We start from the raw sequence: 16,046 nt of genomic DNA on the forward strand, positions 1-16,046 counted from the left end.
AAATATTTAATTCCTAACTATTTTCGAATTTGCGAAATTTAACACAGAGAGAGAATAAATAATTAATTTTTGCCTAATTGTCGGATTTAATTATTTTGGAAACAGACGGGTGGAGTTGAGAATTTCAATTTTTAATCAATGGCGGTTAAGTAACCCGAAGCTGGAACGGTGGAATTGAAACCGCGGCTAGGTCCAGAAAGCCGATTGACAATTAAATTATTTAATTATAATTTTTTTTCTCTTTCGATAATTAAATTTTTGACCTTAATTATTGAGTGGCCGGAAAGGGAAATTAAAAAAACTTTGGCCCTTTGCTCGGACGGAAAAATACGAATTAAATAAATTTTGTAGTTATAAATATAAATAAATAAATTTATAATCAATTGATTTTTTTTTTTTTTTTTTAATTTGTTTGCTTATATATTTCCTGGAACTGGAGGCAGAAAATATTGAGAAATATATGGGCATACATGCAAGTAGGGCAAGGGCATGTGGGCATACGATGGTACAGTGGAACGTCGAGAAGTGGACTGTATGGTTAAATTTTATCGGTTATATATTTCCTGAAATCGGAGGCAGAAAATATTTGGAGATATGTGGAAATGCCTGCAGGTACGGATATAAGTAAGGGCATGTGGGCATATGTTGGCACAGTGGAGCGTCGATAATGTGTAACTGCGGAAACGGAAAAGTTATGTGGTGTAGAAAAATTGGGGATGAAAACCAATATTACGACAGCGGCGGACTGTTCGGTGAACTTGGAGATTCCCGGAACCACTTCACACCGGCTGGCCAATATTAATTATGCCCTTTTATTTTTATATATTTTTTTTTTTTCTTCACCACACACTTTCACTGTTCACTTGCCGATTTTTTTTTTTTGCGGATTAATTGCACCAAACACAATGTATGTGTGTATGCATGTATGTACATATGCCTCGACCGTTGGCGCGCGAACGGATAACGGGAAGGCCAAAAACGGCGAGGAATATGGCGAGGCACACACAACGGAGATGGATGGAAAATTTTTTTTGTAATTTTTCTTGTCTCAGAAAAGTCTCAAGCTGCCGTGGTGTCGGAAAACTCGGACTTGGAGTTGACACAGAGGGAAAAACAATCTTGCAGCAGTGTGAACGAAATTTTATGTTCGGACCACTGCGGAAGACCGGCAGAGAGACGGAGACGGAAAAAATTTCGTACTTATCTTTTTGGGCGGAACAATGCCTGGACTGCTGGTGGATCCAAAAATATCCTGAATATCCTGGTATCCGGCTCGAAGGACCAAAATGTGGAGGGGGGCGTTGGTTCCTCAAAAAGATTCCAGAATGGGGTTGGAAAGTGAAAAGTCGGGGGCGTCTTTATGTTTAGTGTAAAGCACGCGTTCAGCTTTATTCGGCTGCTTACAAGAGATTGAAACTTAAAACTAGTGGAAAAAAAGGAGATCGCCGACAGCCAACGAGCGAGAAGAGAGGCACAGAGGGGCGAGTGTGGACGCGCTCTTCAGCGCGGGTGCGCTCTTCAGCGCGGGTGCGCTCTTTAGCGCGGGTGCGCTCTTCAGCGCGGATGCGCTCTTCAGGTGAGTGGCACCACGGCCCCTCACCTAAACATTTTGTATTTTTGAAGATAGAAGCTTGGGACTTTTTTTTCGATTTTTTAGTGTAATTGATTGGTTTTATTATGATGTAATCATAAGGATCGGCCAACTATATCCGATGTTTGCAATATATATCCGGTTTTAGCTGCAAGGGTATATCAACTTCGGCTCCGCCCGAAGTTAGCTTTGCTTTCTTGTTTTTTTATACCCTTGCAGAGGGTATTATAATTTTGTCCAAAAGTGTGCAACGCAGTGAAGGAGACATCTCCGACCCTATAAAGTATATATATTCTTGATCACGATCACCTCCTGAGTTGATATGAGCATGTCCGTCTGTCCGTTGGTCCGTCTGTCCGTCTGTCTGTCCGTATGTCTGTCTGTTTCTACGCGAACTAGTCTCTCAGTTTTAAAGCTATCGTCTTGAAACTTTGCACACACCCTTCTTTCCTTTGCACGCAGTATATAAGTCGGAACGACCGGGATCGGCCGACTATATCCTATAGCTGCCATATAACTGATTGATCGGAAATGGTATAACTTTGGTGTTTTTAAAGTTAGAGAATTCAAATTTGACATGAGAGTTATTTTTGGCAAAATAATACGACATGCCAAATTTCATAAAGATCGGCCGACTATATCCTATAGCTGTGATATAACTGAACGATCGGAAATGACCCAACTTTCGTGTTTTTGAAGATAGAAAGCTGGAATTTAGTACAGACTCTATTTTTGGTCAGTTGATCCAACCTACCAAATTTCATAAGGATCGGCCGACTATATCCTATAGCTGCCATATAACTGATTGATCGGAAATGGTATAACTTTGGTGTTTTTAGAGTTAGAGGGCTGAAAATTGACATGAGAGCTATTTTTGGCAAAATAATACGACATGCCAAATTTCATATGGATCGGACGACTATATCTTATAGCTGCCATATAACTGAACGATCGGAAATGACCCAACTTTCGTGTTTTTGAAGATAGAAAGCTGGAACTTGGTACACATTCTATTTTTGGTCAGTTAATCCGACCTACAAAATTTCATTAGGATCGGCCGACTATATCCTATAGCTGCAATATAACTGAACGATCGGAAATGGTATTTGGTAGAAATATCAACTTTTGTATTTTTGAAGATAGAAGTTTGGGACTTTTTATACCCTTGCAGAGGGTATTATAATTTTGTCCAAAAGTGTGCAACGCAGTGAAGGAGACATCTCCGACCCTATAAAGTATATATATTCTTGATCAGGATCACCTCCTGAGTTGATATGAGCATGTCCGTCTGTCCGTCTGTCCGTCTGTCCGTCTGTCCGTCTGTCTGTCCGTCTGTCTGTCTGTCCGTTTCTACGCGAACTAGTCTCTCAGTTTTGAAGCTATCGTCTTGAAACTTTGCACACACCCTTCTTTTCTTTGCACGCAGTATATAAGTCGGAACGGCCCGGATCGGCCGACTATATCCTATAGCTGCCATATAACTGATTGATCGGAAATGGTATAACTTTGGTGTTTTTAGAGTTAGAGAATTCAAATTTGACAAGAGAGCTATTTTTGGCAAACCATTACGACATGCCAAATTTCATAAGGATCGGCCGACTATATCTTATAGCTGCCATATAACTGAACGATCGGAAATGACCCAACTTTCGTGTTTTTGAAGATAGAAAGCTGAAACTTAATACAGATTATATTTTTGGCCAGATGATCCAACCTACCAAATTTCATTAGGATCGGCCGACTATATCCTATAGCTGCTATATAACTGAACGATCGGAAATGACCCAACTTTTGTGTTTTTGAAGATAGAAGTTTGGGACAATTTTAGGTTTCGTTTTTGTATTATAATAAATTGGGAAATATTATCATATTCTCATAAGGATCGGCCAACTATATCCGATGTTTGCGATATATATCCGGTTTTAACTGCAAGGGTATATAAACTTCGGCTCCGCCCGAAGTTAGCTTTCCTTTCTTGTTTAGATTTTATATTATAATAAATTGGGTTATATTATCATATTCTTATAAGGATCGGCCAACTATATCCGATGTTTGCGATATATATCCGGTTTTAACTGCAAGGGTATATAAACCTCGGCTCCGCCCGAAGTTAGCTTTCCTTTCTTGTTTTTTTATACTTTTGCAGAGGGTATTATAATTTTGGTCAAAAGTGTGCAACGCAGTGAAGGAGACATCTCCGACCCTATAAAGTATATATATTCTTGATCAGGATCACCTCCTGAGTTGATATGAGCATGTCCGTCTGTCCGTCTGTCTGTCCGTCTGTCTGTTTCTACGCGAACTAGTCTCTCAGTTTTAAAGCTATCGTCTTGAAACTTTGCACACACCCTTCTTTCCTTTGCACGCAGTATATAAGTCGGAACGACCGGGATCGGCCGACTATATCCTATAGCTGCCATATAACTGATTGATCGGAAATGGTATAACTTTGGTGTTTTTAGAGTTAGAGAGTTCAAATTTGACATGAGTGCTATTTTTGGCAAAACATTACGACATGCCAAATTTCTTAAGGATCGGCCGACTATATCCTATAGCTGCCATATAACTGAACGATCGGAAATGACCCAACTTTCGTGTTTTTGAAGATAGAAAGCTGAAAATTAATACAGATTCTATTTTTGGTCAGTTGATCCAACCTACCAAATTTCATAAGGATCGGCCGACTATATCCTATAGCTGCCATATAACTGATTGATCGGAAATGGTATAACTTTGGTGTTTTTAGAGTTAGAGGGCTAAAACATCATTATTCATTAACTGGATGCGACCTTGTCTTTCCTGGCTATCGTTTGGAGGGTAGCCTAGATGGAAAGCGCGCGCTCCTTATCCTTGGGATCCTGGGTTCGGTTGCTTCAATTTTTAGCAAGTTTTAGTTTTATGATAATTTTTATATTTACTTTTAATTTTTTTATTAATTTTTTTTACTTCTTTTTTTTTTTATAATATTTTTATTATTATTTTTAAATGTATTCTTTTATAATTGTTGTAAAAATAAGTGACGGACGTGTCGGATGACAATATGCGGGGGGAATTTAAATCCTTCAAATTTTATTAGCCGGACAGATTGTTTAATTTTTTTTCTTTAATACTATAATTCAAGAAAAATAAAAACAAATTATTATAATAGAAAGTAAAAGTTCAAAGTCCTTACGACCACCCTGTCTTGATCTTGATTAAAAATACTATTTGTGCTACTAACTACCACATCGGCGCTAACTAACTAACTACATTGAAAACAGAAACGTGAAATTTAATTTGAATTTTGGAAGCCAAAAATATTTAACCGCGTCGTGCGAGCAGTGACACATACATACAAACCCACAAATTTTTTTTGACGCATACATGTACAGTTTTTTTTGTTTTTTGTCTTTGAGAAGACAAAAAGCATGTTAAAGGACGGAATTATCAGGCCCTCAACGTCACCTTACAATAATCCAGTTTGGTTAGTCGCTAAAAGAGGTACTGATAAAATGGGAAATACGAAAAAAGGTTGGTCATTGATTTTAGGAAGCTTTACTTAAAAACCGTCGACGACAAGTACCCTATACCAAATTTAGTATCCATCCTGTCAAACTTGGGAAAAGCCAAGTTTTTTTCAACCCTGGGCCTGAAATCGGGATTGCATGTCTTTTGTTAAGGGGTACGAATAAAGTTTTGATTTTACGCGTTGATCATCTTCGGTACGTGTCGTGGCAATAATATTAGTATTATACAGCAGTGCTTCTTTCAAATCTGCGAAGACAGCCATTAGGTCTCTAAGAATTGTGTGAAATTTATTGGATATCTGGTTTGTTACCACAATGTCATTGATATTGATGAAATTTACACTATTACACCTCAAAAATTTAATTGGCTCGAATTCATTGTTGATTTTTAAAGTTTTCGTTCTAAAATCTAGGATTGTGTTTGTCTGCGTTAGTAAGTCAAGTCCTATTATGGCGTCAAAACTAGAAAGGTCTGGGAGAATGAAGAAGGGAACAGCTGTATTAAAAATATTAATAAAGCATTTATATTTTACGGTATTGCAACCATGTAAAGATTTAACTGTGAACTCTTTTTGTACCGGCGTGGTGTATTTTAGTTTAGAAAAGGGCTGTATCGAAGCCCCGGTGTCGATCCAAAGTTGTATGCTTCGCCCCACTATCTTTCTCTCTATGTACCTGTAGCAAGGACCTGTGGCTTAAAAAATGAGCATGATCATAACCTGTAAGCTCGTCTTCAAAATCTCTACTGTCGCTTTAGCCTCCTGATGATAATCGTCGGCGTCTTCCCCACCTTGACCATTCCCATGGGCTAAGTGATTAATCCTTTGTTGTTTTGGTGCTGTGCATAACCGGTGTGTGATTGATCCTGACGTGCGTTCTGTTGTTGAGTTTGCCATGCGTTTTGATTGTGTATTGGCCATGTATTTTTATACCCTTGCAGAGGGTATTATAATTTTGTCCAAAAGTGTGCAACGCAGTGAAGGAGACATCTCCGACCCTATAAAGTATATATATTCTTGATCAGGATCACCTCCTGAGTTGATATGAGCATGTCCGTCTGTCCGTCTGTCCGTCTGTCCGTCTGTCTGTCTGTCTGTTTCTACGCGAACTAGTCTCTCAGTTTTAAAGCTATCGTCTTGAAACTTTGCACACACCCTTCTTTCCTTTGCACGCAGTATATAAGTCGGAACGACCGGGATCGGCCGACTATATCCTATAGCTGCCATATAACTGATTGATCGGAAATGGTATAACTTTGGTGTTTTTAGAGTTAGAGAGTTCAAATTTGACATGAGTGCTATTTTTGGCAAAACATTACGACATGCCAAATTTCTTAAGGATCGGCCGACTATATCCTATAGCTGCCATATAACTGAACGATCGGAAATGACCCAACTTTCGTGTTTTTGAAGATAGAAAGCTGAAAATTAATACAGATTCTATTTTTGGTCAGTTGATCCAACCTACCAAATTTCATTAGGATCGGCCGACTATATCCTATAGCTGCCATATAACTGAACGATCGGAAATGGTATTTGGTAGAAATATCAACTTTCGTATTTTTGAAGATAGAAGTTTGGGACTTTTTTAGATTTTATATTATAATAAATTGGGTTATATTATCATATTCCTATAAGGATCGGCCAACTATATCCGATGTTTGCGATATATATCCGGTTTTAACTGCAAGGGTATATAAACCTCGGCTCCGCCCGAAGTTAGCTTTCCTTTCTTGTTTTTTTATACTTTTGCAGAGGGTATTATAATTTTGGTCAAAAGTGTGCAACGCAGTGAAGGAGACATCTCCGACCCTATAAAGTATATATATTCTTGATCAGGATCACCTCCTGAGTTGATATGAGCATGTCCGTCTGTCCGTCTGTCTGTCCGTCTGTCTGTTTCTACGCGAACTAGTCTCTCAGTTTTAAAGCTATCGTCTTGAAACTTTGCACACACCCTTCTTTCCTTTGCACGCAGTATATAAGTCGGAACGGCCGGGATCGGCCGACTATATTCTATAGCTGCCATATAACTGATTGATCGGAAAAGGTATAACTTTGACGTTTTTAGAGTTAGAGAGTTCAAATTTGACATGAGAGCTATTTTTGGCAAAACATTACGTCATGCCAAATTTCATTAGGATCGGCCGACTATATCCCATAGCTGCCATATAACTGAACGATCGGAAATGGTATTTGGTAGAAATATCAACTTTCGTATTTTTGAAGATAGAAGTTTGGGACTTTTTTTAGATTTTGTATTGTAATAAATTGGATTATATATTCCTATTCCCATAAGGATCGGCCAACTATATCCGTTGTTTGCGATATATATCCGGTTTTAACTGCAAGGGTATATAAACTTCGGCTCCGCCCGAAGTTAGCTTTCCTTTCTTGTTTTTATTTCATATAGAAAAATTGGTAAAGTGAAAACCAAATAATACACTAATAAGTTTATAAAATATTTTCATTCTCCAAGTCTTCGTCAGACATAAAATAAAAATCGTCAATTTCATCTCCAATTTTCTCAATTTGATCCTAGCCTTCAAAATTTCACAATAAAAGGCTTAAAACTTCTTAAGGAAGTTCCATACTTTTATGCTTCCGAATTCGCTTCATAGGTTTGTTGAAGACATGACTGTTGAAAACTCTGTTGAAAACATCCATGAAATTATTAACAGTCTATCTGCTTTATAAATTTTGTTGCGTGCTTCCGACGCTTCTTCTCCGAAATAGCCAACGGGAAGGATTGTTATTTCCATAATTTGCTTTTAATGGACAATTATTTTGTGAACAGTTGCCGTCATTGGCAACCATGGATAACAATCCACAATTTGTTCCCCAGTTTTAAAACAAAATTTTTCAAATTCTTCAAATCAATTGGCAGTTGACAAGACAAGAAAATGAATATAACTCTTAAGTTCCGAATTTGCAGCCAATTTGCAAACTTCTCAAAATATTTTTTTTTCTCTTGCATATCTTCCATTTACCATTTATATTTAGGCAAAATAAACTGCTATTATTTTTCAAATAGTTTTTGTGTTTTACAACATGCATGTTTCTACTTATTTTGCTCGAAATAAAATCAAGAATTGATCTTTCTTGGTTTGAGTTCTCCGTCTTCGTACGCCATACTTCAAAAAGCTCCGCGTTCGAAAACTCGAAGACACCTGACAAAAAACGAAATTACGCAGATTGTGCGCATTTTTGCACATTGAGACAAATTTCCTTTTATTCATAATTAATGGCTCTACGACATATATTAAACTTACACTGTTGCAACGATATGTTTTTTTTGTAAGTCTACGTAAAGTTAATTTTTTTTTTTTCAAAAAATGACCTTTTAGACCTGTTTTAAAATTGACAAAATATTATTAAGACAGGCACATAGCAAAATATTAGTACACAAAACATTTAATACAAGCCAGTATGATTGTTTTCCATCATAAATTGAATTAATAACTTGATTAATAATAACTTGACTAATTGAAAAACGAAAAAAAAGTGTATTTTTTATTTTTACGTATCTATCTAATAACAAAAACCGCATCAAAATCGGAGTTGATGCCATATAAAGGGTTAACTTTTAAGTATCGCACTTTCAAAGTAGCTAACTAAAAACTGCCTCTTCTCAAACACGTGCCTTTGGGCTGCAACAGCTGACTTTAACAGTGCAAAGCTTTAAAAGTGCACTGTTTATTAATATTTTTGGTATGGAGTCATATGGAGCCATATGTTTTTAATATGTTTACATAAAAAAAACCCAAATATTTAAACTTTGATAAAATGACTAAATACCATGAAATCGGGCAAATTCCCCATAGTGCATTGGTGAACCCCGACGTGATCGTTAATATATTTATATACACATAAACAAATTACTAAAACAAAAACAAAACAATTTTGTAAACAGTGTTATGGGAAATTATCATTATCAGATTATCATACGTGTCTAATAAGTTTATTTACAATAATAAACAAATTATAATATATTATTATATTATACATACTGTAGTAACCCGTAAGTTCCCCCTCAATAAGGACAGGTTATTTCCAATTTAGATTATAGAACAATTGATTTATTTAAGTAATAACCGGGTCGCGTCTGCTCCGCACGCTCGGTCAATTACAACTAACTCTCCCCCTGCTCTGTCACTCCGCTCGCGCTCTCCTTTCCATTCTCGCCGCTCTCCTGCATGACATCGCCGCTCATTGCCGGCTCCCACATCCCTCCTTTATTGACAAGTTTTAGCTTCAAGGATGGGGCAGCCAAAGGAGCCAAATCTTCTGGGGACTGTCTAAGCCGATGACCTATTCCTTCTTCGACGTCTTGGTGATCCTGAGTAGATGTCATCTTCGGTTGAGGGCTGCTTAACGATGAGGGTCCAGATGTATCCAGGTGACTTCCGTTGATTGGTATTTTCTTGAGGTGCGATACATTCCTCGTGAGAGTCCTACCCCCTGCCCTAATTTTAGCTATGTTTCTGTCTTTTTCAACAACCTCGAATTCCGTATCCTTAAAATTCGGAGTCAACTTACTAGGAAACACTACATTTTTCAAGAGTACTTTATCCCCTACGTTTATCACGGCTTCCCGTGCTCCCCTCTTCTTATCTGCCTCTTCCTTTCCTTTTTCCTTTAACATACAATCCCTGTCCCTTTCGGCCGAGTCTGAAACCTCTTCATCAATATCACCTATACATGGAACCTTGTCGCGGATAACCCTATTAAACATCAGTTGGGTGGGGGCTACTCCTGTTGTGCCATGTGGAGTAACGTTGTGCATGAGTACAAATTTCTGGATTTCTTCCCTGTAATTCTTTGAATTAGAGTGTGCTATCTTTAACCGTTTGACCAAAGACCGATTCATGTTTTCCACTTCCCCATTAGCCTGGGGCCAATAGGGTGGAGTCTTCACCTGTTCTATACCGCAAGTTTTGCAGTATTCCTCGAGTTCTTGACTTATATACTGCCGTCCATTGTCAGTTTTTAAGTATTTTGGGTAGCCTAATCTACAGAATATTTCCTTCATTACTTCAATTAAGCTTTTTGTGGAAATTGAACGTAAAAATTTGAACTCCATATAGCGGGAATAGTAGTCAATAAACACTATAACAAACTCGTTGTTTGGTAGGGGCCCCAATATGTCTGATGCTACCCAAATCCATGGACCTGTTGGAAATGGGTTCCTATCCATTGGTGCTGGCCTAGGGCATTGGGAGACCAGAAGACAATCTCTGCAGCGTTTGACATAGTTCTCTGCATCACGATCAATTAGAGGCCACCATACCTTGGATCGCTGACGCCTTTTCATAGCTGACTCTCCCGGGTGTCCTTCGTGAGCCAGCTCAAGCACTTGGTTCCGAAGTGATTAAGGAATAACAATTCGGTTACCTCGCAAAAGAAGGGGTCCTATTGCTGATAACTCAAATCGAAATGGGTACAGCAGTTTTAGGGATCCTGGTTTCCATGAGTCGCACTCCAGACAGGCCTTTGCATCGATAATTTCTTCGTCCTTTACCGAATGCTTTGCAATTTCCGAGATAGTCATTGATTGGGGAATACTGTTCTCGATCACTTGTAATATGCTGCAATCCATTTCTTTTTCACCAGAGTCGGATGCTGATAACGGACAAAGTCGGGATAGAGCGTCGGAGATGTTCTCTTTTCCCGCTTTGTAGACTACTTTAAAATCAAAGGACTGTAGCCGTAGCAACCATCTTTCTATGCGCGCAGGAGGTCTCGATGTCGGTTTAAAAATGGCCTCCAACGGTTTGTGATCTGTCACTAGCTCGAAATGAAGTCCTGCTAAGTAAAAGTAAAATTTCTCAACAGCCCAGACTAGAGCCAGACTTTCTTTCTCCGTTTGAGAATAACGTCTCTCAACGTCCGACAAAGCTTTACTAGCGAATGAAATAATTAAGGGGTCCGCATTTACAGAGAACTGCAACAGCACCGCTCCCAGTGCTACAGGACTGGCATCTGCTATTAGGCGAGTTCGATTTAGCGGGTTGAAGTATGCAAGGTTTGGTACTTTTTCCAGTCGATCCTTTAAGTTCCGAAAAGCATCTCTTTCTGTTTCGCCCCAGCTGAATTTCGAGTCCTTCCTCAGTAATTTTCTCAGCGGATCCGTGTAATCTGCCAGGTCTGGGATAAATTTTCCCACGTATGTCACCAAACCTAGGAAACTCCGAGTCTCTTCCTTGTTAAGTGGTTCACGAAACATTCTAATCACATTAATTTTATCCGGGTCCACTTCGATTCCCTCGTCAGAAATAATATGACCAAGGAACTTGAGTTTGTTTGTTTTCCAGATGCACTTCTGATCGTTTAGTAAAACGCCGCTTTCTTTAAATGTGTTACAAACCTCTCTTACAGTCTTGTCATGTTCTTCTTCGCTAGCTCCAAAGATTATTACATCGTCAATATAATTCATGACATTAGTAAAGGGTGCTAATAGCTGCTCGAGGTGACGTTGGAAAATTTCTGGAGCAGAGTTAATTCCGAACATCAGCCGCTTGTACCGAAAGAGTCCTTTTGGTGTTATGAACGTCGTAATTTCTCTGCTGGCTTCGTCCAGTTCCAGCTGGTGATAAGCGTCTTTTAGGTCTAAGCGCGAAAAGTATTTTGCGTCCTTTAGCTTGGGCATAAAAGACTCAAAGGTCGGTAGTGGATAATTTTCTCGTCGAATGGCCTTATTCGCACGACGCATGTCAATGCACAGCCGAATATCGCCGTTTTCCTTAAAAGCCAGGACAATGGGGGATATCCACGAGCTCGGACCTGTAACTGATTCGATGATGTCCCGACTTAAACTCTCTTCCAGCTTAGCGGCAACTTTTTCCTCGAGTGCCACCGGGATTCTTCGAACTGGCTGCTGAATTGGAATGACTTTGGGGTCAATCCATAGCTTTATTTTAACCCCTTTCCATTTAGGGAATGGCGTGGTCATTTCCACTCGATTGACATCTAGACCTAGCCGAAGAACGTTCAGCTTAATGGCGGTCTCTCGGCCCAGTAGCGACTGCCGTCCATTTTTAATTACGAAAAATGTTGCAATCACCTCGACATTCGGCACAGCTGATATCGGCGCTTCAAAAACGTAAATTACTTCAAGTAATTGTTCAGAAGCATATCCTCGAAATTGTTTCTGAGAATGTGATCTAATGTTGAAGATTGCTGTAGGTTCCTTGTTAATCCTTGCCCAATCTGATTGACTAATAAGGTTAAATTTCGATCCAGAGTCAATAATGAGAGCAATGTTGTGACCCCCTATTTGGCAGTTTATGAGTTCTTCTTCTTCGTCGCTGTAGATCTTAAAACAATTCGCACATTCCTTCTTCCGTTTGGGATCAGCGCTCTCATCTTCCACACAACGAATATCATTTCGGCGGCGCTTCCTATTTTCGTGTTTCGGCTGAGCATATTGTGTTGTTCTGCATTGTCGTGCAAAATGACCTATCTTGGAACATTTGTTACATTTAGCTGCTCGGGCCGGAAAGGAGAAATCGCTATTTGCATGCCCCATTCGACCACATCTCGAACACTCTAGATTTGGCCTTATTTTCCGAGCAGTAATTTTATTGATTGAATCGCTAGTGATGGGTTTCGTCAGCATGGCTTCAGATTGTTTGCTTATTTGTTCCTCGACCTGGCACGCTTCCATAACTTCGTCCAAGGAGTATTCCTTACCCAAGAGTTTCTTCTTTAGCTCCAGCGGCGCCCACGAATCAATTATTTTGTCTTTTAGGCAGATTTCCTCAATCTCCACTGTAGATTGGCCGAAAGAACATTTATACATTTGTTGTCTTAGTCGTAAAATAAACTTTGAGAAATTCTCTGACTCATGTGGTGATATACTTCGAAATAGATGCCTTTCAAACGTTGAATTTTGTTTCGGCGAAAAGTAGGCATTTAATTTCTCGACCAAAACAGTGAAGACGTCGATCTCCCCGTCCTTGTCATCCTCTACCAGTGCACCCGGTAACGAGAACGCGACAGCTTGCAATTGTACTCCACCTGCGTGAAGGAGTTTAGTTCTCTTCATTTTGGGTGACACGATCTGTTCAGCCTCCATGGAGATAGTGAACGCTCTAAACCATTTCTCCCATTCATTTCGAAGGACCGATTTCTCAATTGCTTCACATAGGAATGGTTTTAAATAATTTTCCGCCATCCTGAGATCGTGCGTTTGTGTTTGCTAGATTTTAGACAACGAAACAAAATTTCATTTTAGACTTGAAAGTCTGGGCTTGTTTTTACGCAGCCTCTCTTTTTTTTTTATAGTTATGTATCTAGCTTACGCAAGACCAAACTCTTCCGCACAGCCTTTACTAAAAATTGTTCTTTTGGGCTTGTTTACACGCAGCCTCTTTCGACTTGTATTTACACGCAGTCGATTTATTATACAGCTTACGGAAAACAAAACTCTTCCGCACAGCCTTTCCTATGCACGTTTTCACCTGCGTACATACATAGTTACACATGCATACACATGCGGCTTGCAAAAATGTAAATCTTTCACTCAGCCCCTTTTTTTATACCCTTGCAGAGGGTATTATAATTTTGGTCAAAAGTGTGCAACGCAGTGAAGGAGACATCTCCGACCCTATAAAGTATATATATTCTTGATCAGGATCACCTCCTGAGTTGATATGAGCATGTCCGTCTGTCCGTCTGTCCGTCTGTCTGTCTGTCTGTTTCTACGCGAACTAGTCTCTCAGTTTTAAAGCTATCGTCTTGAAACTTTGCACACACCCTTCTTTCCTTTGCACGCAGTATATAAGTCGGAACGGCCCGGATCGGCCGACTATATCCTATAGCTGCCATATAACTGATTGATCGGAAATGGTATAACTTTGGTGTTTTTAGAGTTAGAGAGCTCAAATTTGACAAGAGAGCTATTTTTGGCAAACCATTACGACATGCCAAATTTCATAAGGATCGGCCGACTATATCTTATAGCTGCCATATAACTGAACGATCGGAAATGACCCAACTTTCGTGTTTTTGAAGATAGAAAGCTGAAACTTAATACAGATTATATTTTTGGCCAGATGATCCAACCTACCAAATTTCATTAGGATCGGCCGACTATATCCTATAGCTGCTATATAACTGAACGATCGGAAATGACCCAACTTTTGTTTTTTTGAAGATAGAAGTTTGGGACAATTTTAGGTTTCGTTTTTGTATTATAATAAATTGGGTAATATTATCATATTCTCATAAGGATCGGCCAACTATATCCGATGTTTGCGATATATATCCGGTTTTAACTGCAAGGGTATATAAACTTCGGCTCCGCCCGAAGTTAGCTTTCCTTTCTTGTTTTAGATTAAATTTCTCTTAAGGGGTTATATACCTTCTTTTTCGAAGAAAAAGAGGAAAGTTTGAATTTTTTTTTAGGTATGTAGCAATTATTTAATTACACGGATGTTTTAATATTTTAATAGTACACTTTATTAAGAATGTTTTTACAAAATTTGGTGAAAAAATATTGAATAGTTTTTAAGGGGTGGCTGTTTTCCTTAGAGGCCTTTTTTTTTTTAGAGCCTTGCGGTGACAGTTCCCCAGGTCAAACAGGTCAACTTAAATCATAAAAGTAAAAAAATTTCATTAGTTTAGAGTAATCTCTTGTGCTTGAACGATCGATTTTAAAATTTTTTGTTTTTGTTTCGATATGGCAGCGTTTTATGCTAAAAATGAACGTTTTGGTCTCTAGAAATTTCACTAAAAAATTTATTTCGCCGAAAAAAAATTTTGCGCGTGAAAAGTCGATCGTTCAAGCACAAGAGAATTTCATTACGAACATTTTAAAAAAAATTTGAAGTAAATCGGTTCAGTAGTTTTCCGTCAATCATTGTCACCGCAAAGTCATTTTTCAAGAAACACCATTTCGAGATATTCGCGTTTAATGTTTCAAGTTCAGTTCAAGACCGCAATGAGGCGCGCGGTTAGGAGCGCTGTAACTTTTTTTCTACTGCTCCAATCTCTATGAAAATTTGGGAAAATGTTCTCAAGGAATTGTTCTTTAAGATAAAGCAATAAAAAAATTTTCGATTTTTTGAAAATAAAAAAGGTATATAACCCCTTAAGTTATCTGGCTTGTTTAAAACTCAGCCTCTCTTTATTGTTTTTTTCTTTTTACTTATGTTTCGTAATTTGGTTTTGCGCTGAACTTTACAAGTATAACAATTACTAATCTCATTTATGTTATACATTATGGTTCTCCTTTCCGTTCCCCTTTTTTTTTGGGATGGCACTGCCATACGCAGTTTTTCGTTTTACATATATACATACGCATGTACGTTTAAATGAGATTAGTTATTGCTATTTCTTGTATATATTTTTGAAAACAGTTTTACCTCGTCGCCAATGTAGTAACCCGTAAGTTCCCCCTCAATAAGGACAGGTTATTTCCAATTTAGATTATAGAACAATTGATTTATTTAAGTAATAACCGGGTCGCGTCTGCTCCGCACGCTCGGTCAATTACAACTAACTCTCCCCCTGCTCTGTCACTCCGCTCGCGCTCTCCTTGCCATTCTCGCCGCTCTCCTGCATGACATCGCCGCTCATTGCCGGCTCCCACACATACATACAGGCATAAACATAAACGTTAGTTCAAAAGCACACATACATATTTACGATCCACAACGCAAGTGCATTCGCCCGCGCATAGACTTCATACAAACATACGATCCACAGCGCAAGTGCATTCGCCCGCGCATAGACTTCATACAAACATACGATCAACAACGCAAGTGCATTCGCTCGCACATAGCTTCATATATATATACATTCCACAATTCCGCTACGGTTCTGAGCGCACAGTGGGACAGATCGTGTTCGCCGCGAGCAAATAAAATTTATTTCGGTTGTTCGGAACTCAATATAATAAATCATGAACTCCAGCGGCGCCGTCACAGGAGCACCCACTCCAACCCG

At 38.9% G+C, this 16,046-nt stretch overlaps 1 protein-coding gene and 1 long non-coding RNA gene across 2 annotated transcripts in view; one reads left to right on the forward strand and one right to left on the reverse strand.

The window, feature by feature from the left end:
• LOC122321159 (cell adhesion molecule Dscam2-like) overlaps positions 1-16,046 on the forward strand; it is a 994,286-nt gene that overhangs the window by 97,376 nt on the left and 880,864 nt on the right. The window lies entirely within an intron of this gene.
• Positions 14,535-15,187, reverse strand: LOC138926083 (uncharacterized). Its single transcript, XR_011442426.1, has 2 exons — positions 14,909-15,187; positions 14,535-14,686 (listed from the first exon to the last, which is right to left on the reverse strand). It is a non-coding gene; the product is annotated as an uncharacterized lncRNA (long non-coding RNA).

The sequence above is a fragment of the Drosophila bipectinata genome, chromosome 2R, assembly GCF_030179905.1.
Source record: "Drosophila bipectinata strain 14024-0381.07 chromosome 2R, DbipHiC1v2, whole genome shotgun sequence".
NCBI lineage: Eukaryota > Metazoa > Arthropoda > Insecta > Diptera > Drosophilidae > Drosophila > Drosophila bipectinata.